Source organism: Alligator mississippiensis, unplaced genomic scaffold (assembly GCF_030867095.1).
Source record: "Alligator mississippiensis isolate rAllMis1 unplaced genomic scaffold, rAllMis1 scaffold_78, whole genome shotgun sequence".
NCBI classification, from domain to species: Eukaryota; Metazoa; Chordata; order Crocodylia; family Alligatoridae; genus Alligator; species Alligator mississippiensis.
Genome location: NW_026775419.1, coordinates 32,501 through 40,000, shown reverse-complemented (window position 1 = coordinate 40,000; position 7,500 = coordinate 32,501).

Sequence of the window (7,500 nt, the reverse complement as noted above, 5' to 3'; positions counted from 1 at the left end):
CTAGGAATACGTGGGGTGGAGCTGGGGAGCGGAAAAGCCCCTAGGAATACTTGGGGTGGAGCTGGGGAGCGAAAATCCCCATAGGAATACATGGGGTGGAGCTGGGGAGCGAAAAAGCCCCTAGGAATACATGGGGTTGACCTGGGGACCGAGAAAGCCCATAGGAACACATGGGGTTGACCTGGGGACCGAAAAAGCCCATAGCAACACATGGGGCTGACCTGGGGACCGAAAGAGCCCATCGGCATCCATGGGGGGGAGCTGGGGAGCGGAAAAGCCCCTAGGAATACATGGGGTGGAGCTGGGGAGCGAAAAAACCCCTAGGAATACTTGGGGGGGAGCTGGGGAGCGAAAAAGCCCTTAGGAATACATGGGGGGGGAGCTGGGGAGCGGAAAAGCCCCTAGGAATACATGGGGTGGAGCTGGGGAGCGAAAAAACCCCTAGGAATACTTGGGGTGGAGCTGGGGACCGAAAAAGCCCTTAGGAATACATGGGGGGGGAGCTGGGGAGCGAAAAAGCCCCTAGGAATACTTGGGGTTGACCTGGGGACTGAAAATCCCCATAGGAATAAATGGGGTGGAGCTGGGGAGCGAAAAAGCCCCTAGGAATACTTGGGGTGGAGCTGGGGACCGAAAAAGCCCATAGGCATCCATGGGGTTGACCTGGGGAGCGAAAATCCCGATAGGCATCCATGGGGTTGACCTGGGGAGCGAAAATCCCCATAGGCATACGTGGGGTTGACCTGGTGCCCGCCCCCCCCACGGAAGTCCGTATGAGGTTTTTGAAACGGGCCTTGCCCGGGCCTTCGATCCAGGAGGGCGGACACTTTCGGCGGTTCGTCCCGGTGGCTGGGCCGGGTGCCGCATCTACAATATAGCCAAGAAACGTTCGCGGAGATTTTCGAGAACACGTTTTTAAGGACCCTCAATGCCCATGTTCGGTTCCAGAAAGCCGGTCAGAGGGATCTTCGGGGCAGAACCCTGCCGTGCTGAGGGGCCAAACCCGAGTTTGGAGCCAGGTCAACGGGGAAAACCGGAAAAGGGCCGGAGAAGGCGGTCAGGCCGGGCGAGAGTTCCAGGAGCTCGGCCACAATTCCGATCTCGTCCCGGTCAAGGGCTCCGTGGAAGGGCAGCCCGGGGGGCGGGTCCAAGGGCCCCGGCAGGGACCCGGGCCTCCGGGGTCGGAGCCGAGGCACCCCGCCGAGGGGTGGTCGTCCCGGGCCAAGGCGGCGGGAGCCCGGGCAGGACTCCGCGGGGCAGGCCGGGCGGGAGTTCCAGGAGCCCGGCCGCGATTCCGACTTCTCCCCGGTGCCCTGCCCGGAGGCCGGGCAGGTCCGGGGGCCTTCGGCGCGGGCGGCGGGATGCTCCCGCGGGGGAGACGAGCCGTGCTGGGCCCCGGGAGGGAGGCCCGGGGTCGACCTGGCGCCGGGGCTCCGGCCCTGGAAGTCCCGATGAGGTTTTTCAAACGGGCCGTGCCCGGGCCTTCGCTCCAGGAGGGCGGACACTTTCGGCGGTTGCCCCCGGTGGCTGGGCCGGGTGCCGCATCTACAATATTGCCAGGAAAGGTCCGCGGAGATTTTCGGGGACACGCTTTTCGGGACCCTAGTTGCCCATCTTGGGTTCCAGGAGGTCGGGCAGGGGTACCTCCGGGACCGGACCGTGCTGCAGGAGGGGGTCAACCCCGGGTTTGGCTCCATGTCGACTGGAGCTCCGGCCCAGGGGCGGGCCGGGCGAGAGTTCCAGGAACCCGGCCGCGATTCCGGCTTCTCCCCGGTGCCCTGCCCGGAGGCCGGGCAGGTCCGGGGGCCTTCGGCGCGGGCGGCGGGCTGCTCCCGCGGGGGAGACGAGCCTCTCTGGGGCCCGGGAGGTTGGCCCTGGGTCGACCTGGCGCCGGGGCTCGGGCTCCGGAAGTCCGTATGAGGTTTTTCAAACGGGCCGTGCCCGGGCCTTCGCTCCAGGAGGGCGGACACTTTCGGCGGTTCGTCCCGGTGGCTGGGCCGGGTGCCGCATCTACAATATTGCCGAGAAAGGTCCGCGGAGATTTTCGGGGACACGGTTTCCGGGACCCTAGATGCCCATCTTGGGTTCCAGGAGCTCGGACGGAGGAACCTCCGGGGCCGGACCGTGCTGCAGGAGGGGTTCAACCGCGAGTTTGGCTCCATGTCGACTGGAGCTCCGGCCCAGGGGCGGGCCGAGCGGCTTGGCCGGGCGAGAGTTCCAGGAGCCCGGCCGCGATTCCGGCTTCTCCCCGGTGCCCTGCCCGGAGGCCGGGCGGGTCCGGGGGCCTTCGGCGCGGGCAGCGGGCTGCTCCCGCGGGGGAGACGAGCCGCCCTAACGCCCGGGAGGGAGGCCCGGGGTCGACCTGGCTCCCGAGCTCCGGCCCTGGAAGTCCGTATGAGGATTTTCAAACGGGCCGTGCCCGGGCCTTCGCTCCAGGAGGCCGGACACTTTCGGCGGTTGCTCCCGGCGGCTGGGCCGGGTGCCGCATCTACAATATTGCCGAGAAAGGTCCGCGGAGATTTTCGGGGACACGGGTTTCGGGACCCTAGATGCCCATCTTGGGTTCCAGGAGCTCGGACGGAGGAACCTCCGGGGCCGGACCGTGCTGCAGGAGAGGTTCAACCGCGAGTTTGGCTCCATGTCGACTGGAGCTCCGGCCCAGGGGCGGGCCGAGCGGCTTGGCCGGGCGAGAGTTCCAGGAGCCCGGCCGCGATTCCGGCTTCTCCCCGGTGCCCTGCCCGGAGGCCGGGCAGGTCCGGGGGCCTTCGGCGAGGGCGGCGGGCTGCTCCCGCGGGGGAGACGAGCCGTGCTGGGCCCCGGGAGGGAGGCCCGCGGTCGACCTGGCGCCGGGGCTCCGGCCCTGGAAGTCCGTATGAGGTTTTTCAAACGGGCCTTGCCCGGGCCTTCGCTCCAGGAGGCCGGACACTTTCGGCGGTTCGTCCCGGTGGCTGGGCCGGGTGCCGCATCTGCAATATTGCCAGGAAAGGTTCGCGGAGATTTTCGAGGACACGGGTTTCGGGACCCTAGATGCCCATCTTGGGTTCCAGGAGCTCGGACGGAGGAACCTCCGGGGCCGGACCGTGCTGCAGGCGAGGGTCAACCCCGAGTTTGGCTCCATGTCGACTGGCGCTCCGGCCCGGGGGGCGGGCCGGGCGGGCAGGCCGGGCGAGAGTTCCAGGAACCCGGCCGCGATTCCGGCTTCGACCCGGTCGACTGCACGGCGGGCGTGCAGGCCGGCGGCGACTCCCAGGGCCCCTTCCAGGCTGCGGGGCCCAGCGGTTGGAGCCCGGCTACCCCGGCGAGGGGCGGAAGAACCTGCACGGCGCGGCCGGAGAACCCGGCATGCATGCGCGGGGCAGGCCGGGCAGGAGTTCCAGGAGCCCGGCCACGATTCCTACTTCTCCCCGGTGCCCTGCCCGGAGGCCGGGCGGGCCCGGGGGCCTTCGGCGCGGGCGGCGGGCGGCTTCCGCGGCGGAGACGAGCCTCTCTGGGGCCCGGGAGGTCGGCCCTGGGTCGACCTGGCGCCGGGGCTCGGGCTCCGGAAGTCCGTATGAGGTTTTTGAAACGGGCCTTGCCCGGGCCTTCGCTCCAGGAGGGCGGACACTTTCGGCGGTTGCCCCCGGTGGCTGGGCCGGGTGCCGCATCTACAATATTGCCAGGAAAGGTTCGCGGAGATTTTCGGGGACACGGATTTCGGGACCCTAGATGCCCATCTTGGGTTCCAGGAGGTCGGACGGAGGAACCTCCGGGGCCGGACCGTGCTGCAGGAGGGGGTCAAAACCGAGTTTGGCTCCAAGTCGACTGGAGCCCCGGCCCGGGGGGCGGGCCGGGCGGGCAGGCCGGGCGAGAGTTCCAGGAACCCGGCCGCGATTCCGGCTTCGACCCGGTCGACTGCACGGCGGGCGTGCAGGCCGGGGGGCGACTCGCAGGGGCCCTTCCAGGCTGCGGGGCCCAGCGGTTGGAGCCCGGCTACCCCGGCGAGGGGCGGAAGAACCTGCACGGCGCGGCGGGAGAACCCGGCATGCTTCCGCGTGGCAGGCCGGGCAGGAGTTCCAGGAGCCCGGCCACGATTCCTACTTCTCCCCGGTGCCCTGCCCGGAGGCCGGGCGGGCCCGGGGGCCTTCGCCGCGGGCGGCGGGCGGCTTCCGCGGCGGAGACGAGCCTCTCTGGGGCCCGGGAGGTCGGCCCTGGGTCGACCTGGCGCCGGGGCTCGGGCTCCGGAAGTCCGTATGAGGTTTTTGAAACGGGCCTTGCCCGGGCCTTCGCTCCAGGAGGGCGGACACTTTCGGCGGTTGCCCCCGGTGGCTGGGCCGGGTGCCGCATCTACAATATTGCCAGGAAAGGTTCGCGGAGATTTTCGGGGACACGGATTTCGGGACCCTGGATGCCCATCTTGGGTTCCAGGAGGTCGGACGGAGGAACCTCCGGGGCCGGACCGTGCTGCAGGAGGGGGTCAAAACCGAGTTTGGCTCCATGTCGACTGGAGCCCCGGCCCGGGGGGCGGGCCGGGCGGGCAGGCCGGGCGAGAGTTCCAGGAACCCGGCCGCGATTCCGGCTTCGACCCGGTCGACTGCACGGCGGGCGTGCAGGCCGGGGGGCGACTCGCAGGGGCCCTTCCAGGCTGCGGGGCCCAGCGGTTGGAGCCCGGCTACCCCGGCGAGGGGCGGAAGAACCTGCACGGCGCGGCGGGAGAACCCGGCATGCTTCCGCGTGGCAGGCCGGGCAGGAGTTCCAGGAGCCCGGCCACGATTCCTACTTCTCCCCGGTGCCCTGCCCGGAGGCCGGGCGGGCCCGGGGGCCTTCGCCGCGGGCGGCGGGCGGCTTCCGCGGCGGAGACGAGCCTCTCTGGGGCCCGGGAGGTCGGCCCTGGGTCGACCTGGCGCCGGGGCTCGGGCTCCGGAAGTCCGTATGAGGTTTTTGAAACGGGCCTTGCCCGGGCCTTCGCTCCAGGAGGGCGGACACTTTCGGCGGTTGCCCCCGGTGGCTGGGCCGGGTGCCGCATCTACAATATTGCCAGGAAAGGTTCGCGGAGATTTTCGGGGACACGGATTTCGGGACCCTGGATGCCCATCTTGGGTTCCAGGAGGTCGGACGGAGGAACCTCCGGGGCCGGACCGTGCTGCAGGAGGGGGTCAAAACCGAGTTTGGCTCCATGTCGACTGGAGCCCCGGCCCGGGGGGCGGGCCGGGCGGGCAGGCCGGGCGAGAGTTCCAGGAACCCGGCCGCGATTCCGGCTTCGACCCGGTCGACTGCACGGCGGGCGTGCAGGCCGGGGGGCGACTCGCAGGGGCCCTTCCAGGCTGCGGGGCCCAGCGGTTGGAGCCCGGCTACCCCGGCGAGGGGCGGAAGAACCTGCACGGCGCGGCGGGAGAACCCGGCATGCTTCCGCGTGGCAGGCCGGGCAGGAGTTCCAGGAGCCCGGCCACGATTCCTACTTCTCCCCGGTGCCCTGCCCGGAGGCCGGGCGGGCCCGGGGGCCTTCGCCGCGGGCGGCGGGCGGCTTCCGCGGCGGAGACGAGCCTCTCTGGGGCCCGGGAGGTCGGCCCTGGGTCGACCTGGCGCCGGGGCTCGGGCTCCGGAAGTCCGTATGAGGTTTTTGAAACGGGCCTTGCCCGGGCCTTCGCTCCAGGAGGGCGGACACTTTCGGCGGTTGCCCCCGGTGGCTGGGCCGGGTGCCGCATCTACAATATTGCCAGGAAAGGTTCGCGGAGATTTTCGGGGACACGGATTTCGGGACCCTGGATGCCCATCTTGGGTTCCAGGAGGTCGGACGGAGGAACCTCCGGGGCCGGACCGTGCTGCAGGAGGGGGTCAAAACCGAGTTTGGCTCCATGTCGACTGGAGCCCCGGCCCGGGGGGCGGGCCGGGCGGGCAGGCCGGGCGAGAGTTCCAGGAACCCGGCCGCGATTCCGGCTTCGACCCGGTCGACTGCACGGCGGGCGTGCAGGCCGGGGGGCGACTCGCAGGGGCCCTTCCACGCTGCGGGGCCCAGCGGTTGGAGCCCGGCTACCCCGGCGAGGGGCGGAAGAACCTGCACGGCGCGGCGGGAGAACCCGGCATGCTTCCGCGTGGCAGGCCGGGCAGGAGTTCCAGGAGCCCGGCCACGATTCCTACTTCTCCCCGGTGCCCTGCCCGGAGGCCGGGCGGGCCCGGGGGCCTTCGCCGCGGGCGGCGGGCGGCTTCCGCGGCGGAGACGAGCCTCTCTGGGGCCCGGGAGGTCGGCCCTGGGTCGACCTGGCGCCGGGGCTCGGGCTCCGGAAGTCCGTATGAGGTTTTTGAAACGGGCCTTGCCCGGGCCTTCGCTCCAGGAGGGCGGACACTTTCGGCGGTTGCCCCCGGTGGCTGGGCCGGGTGCCGCATCTACAATATTGCCAGGAAAGGTTCGCGGAGATTTTCGGGGACACGGATTTCGGGACCCTGGATGCCCATCTTGGGTTCCAGGAGGTCGGACGGAGGAACCTCCGGGGCCGGACCGTGCTGCAGGAGGGGGTCAAAACCGAGTTTGGCTCCAAGTCGACTGGAGCCCCGGCCCGGGGGGCGGGCCGGGCGGGCAGGCCGGGCGACAGTTCCAGGAACCCGGCCGCGATTCCGGCTTCGACCCGGTCGACTGCACGGCGGGCGTGCAGGCCGGGGGGCGACTCGCAGGGGCCCTTCCACGCTGCGGGGCCCAGCGGTTGGAGCCCGGCTACCCCGGCGAGGGGCGGAAGAACCTGCACGGCGCGGCGGGAGAACCCGGCATGCTTCCGCGTGGCAGGCCGGGCAGGAGTTCCAGGAGCCCGGCCACGATTCCTACTTCTCCCCGGTGCCCTGCCCGGAGGCCGGGCGGGCCCGGGGGCCTTCGGCGCGGGCGGCGGGCGGCTTCCGCGGCGGAGACGAGCCTCTCTGGGGCCCGGGAGGTCGGCCCTGGGTCGACCTGGCGCCGGGGCTCGGGCTCCGGAAGTCCGTATGAGGTTTTTGAAACGGGCCTTGCCCGGGCCTTCGCTCCAGGAGGGCGGACACTTTCGGCGGTTGCCCCCGGTGGCTGGGCCGGGTGCCGCATCTACAATATTGCCAGGAAAGGTTCGCGGAGATTTTCGGGGACACGGATTTCGGGACCCTGGATGCCCATCTTGGGTTCCAGGAGGTCGGACGGAGGAACCTCCGGGGCCGGACCGTGCTGCAGGAGGGGGTCAAAACCGAGTTTGGCTCCATGTCGACTGGAGCCCCGGCCCGGGGGGCGGGCCGGGCGGGCAGGCCGGGCGAGAGTTCCAGGAACCCGGCCGCGATTCCGGCTTCGACCCGGTCGACTGCACGGCGGGCGTGCAGGCCGGGGGGCGACTCGCAGGGGCCCTTCCACGCTGCGGGGCCCAGCGGTTGGAGCCCGGCTACCCCGGCGAGGGGCGGAAGAACCTGCACGGCGCGGCGGGAGAACCCGGCATGCTTCCGCGTGGCAGGCCGGGCAGGAGTTCCAGGAGCCCGGCCACGATTCCTACTTCTCCCCGGTGCCCTGCCCGGAGGCCG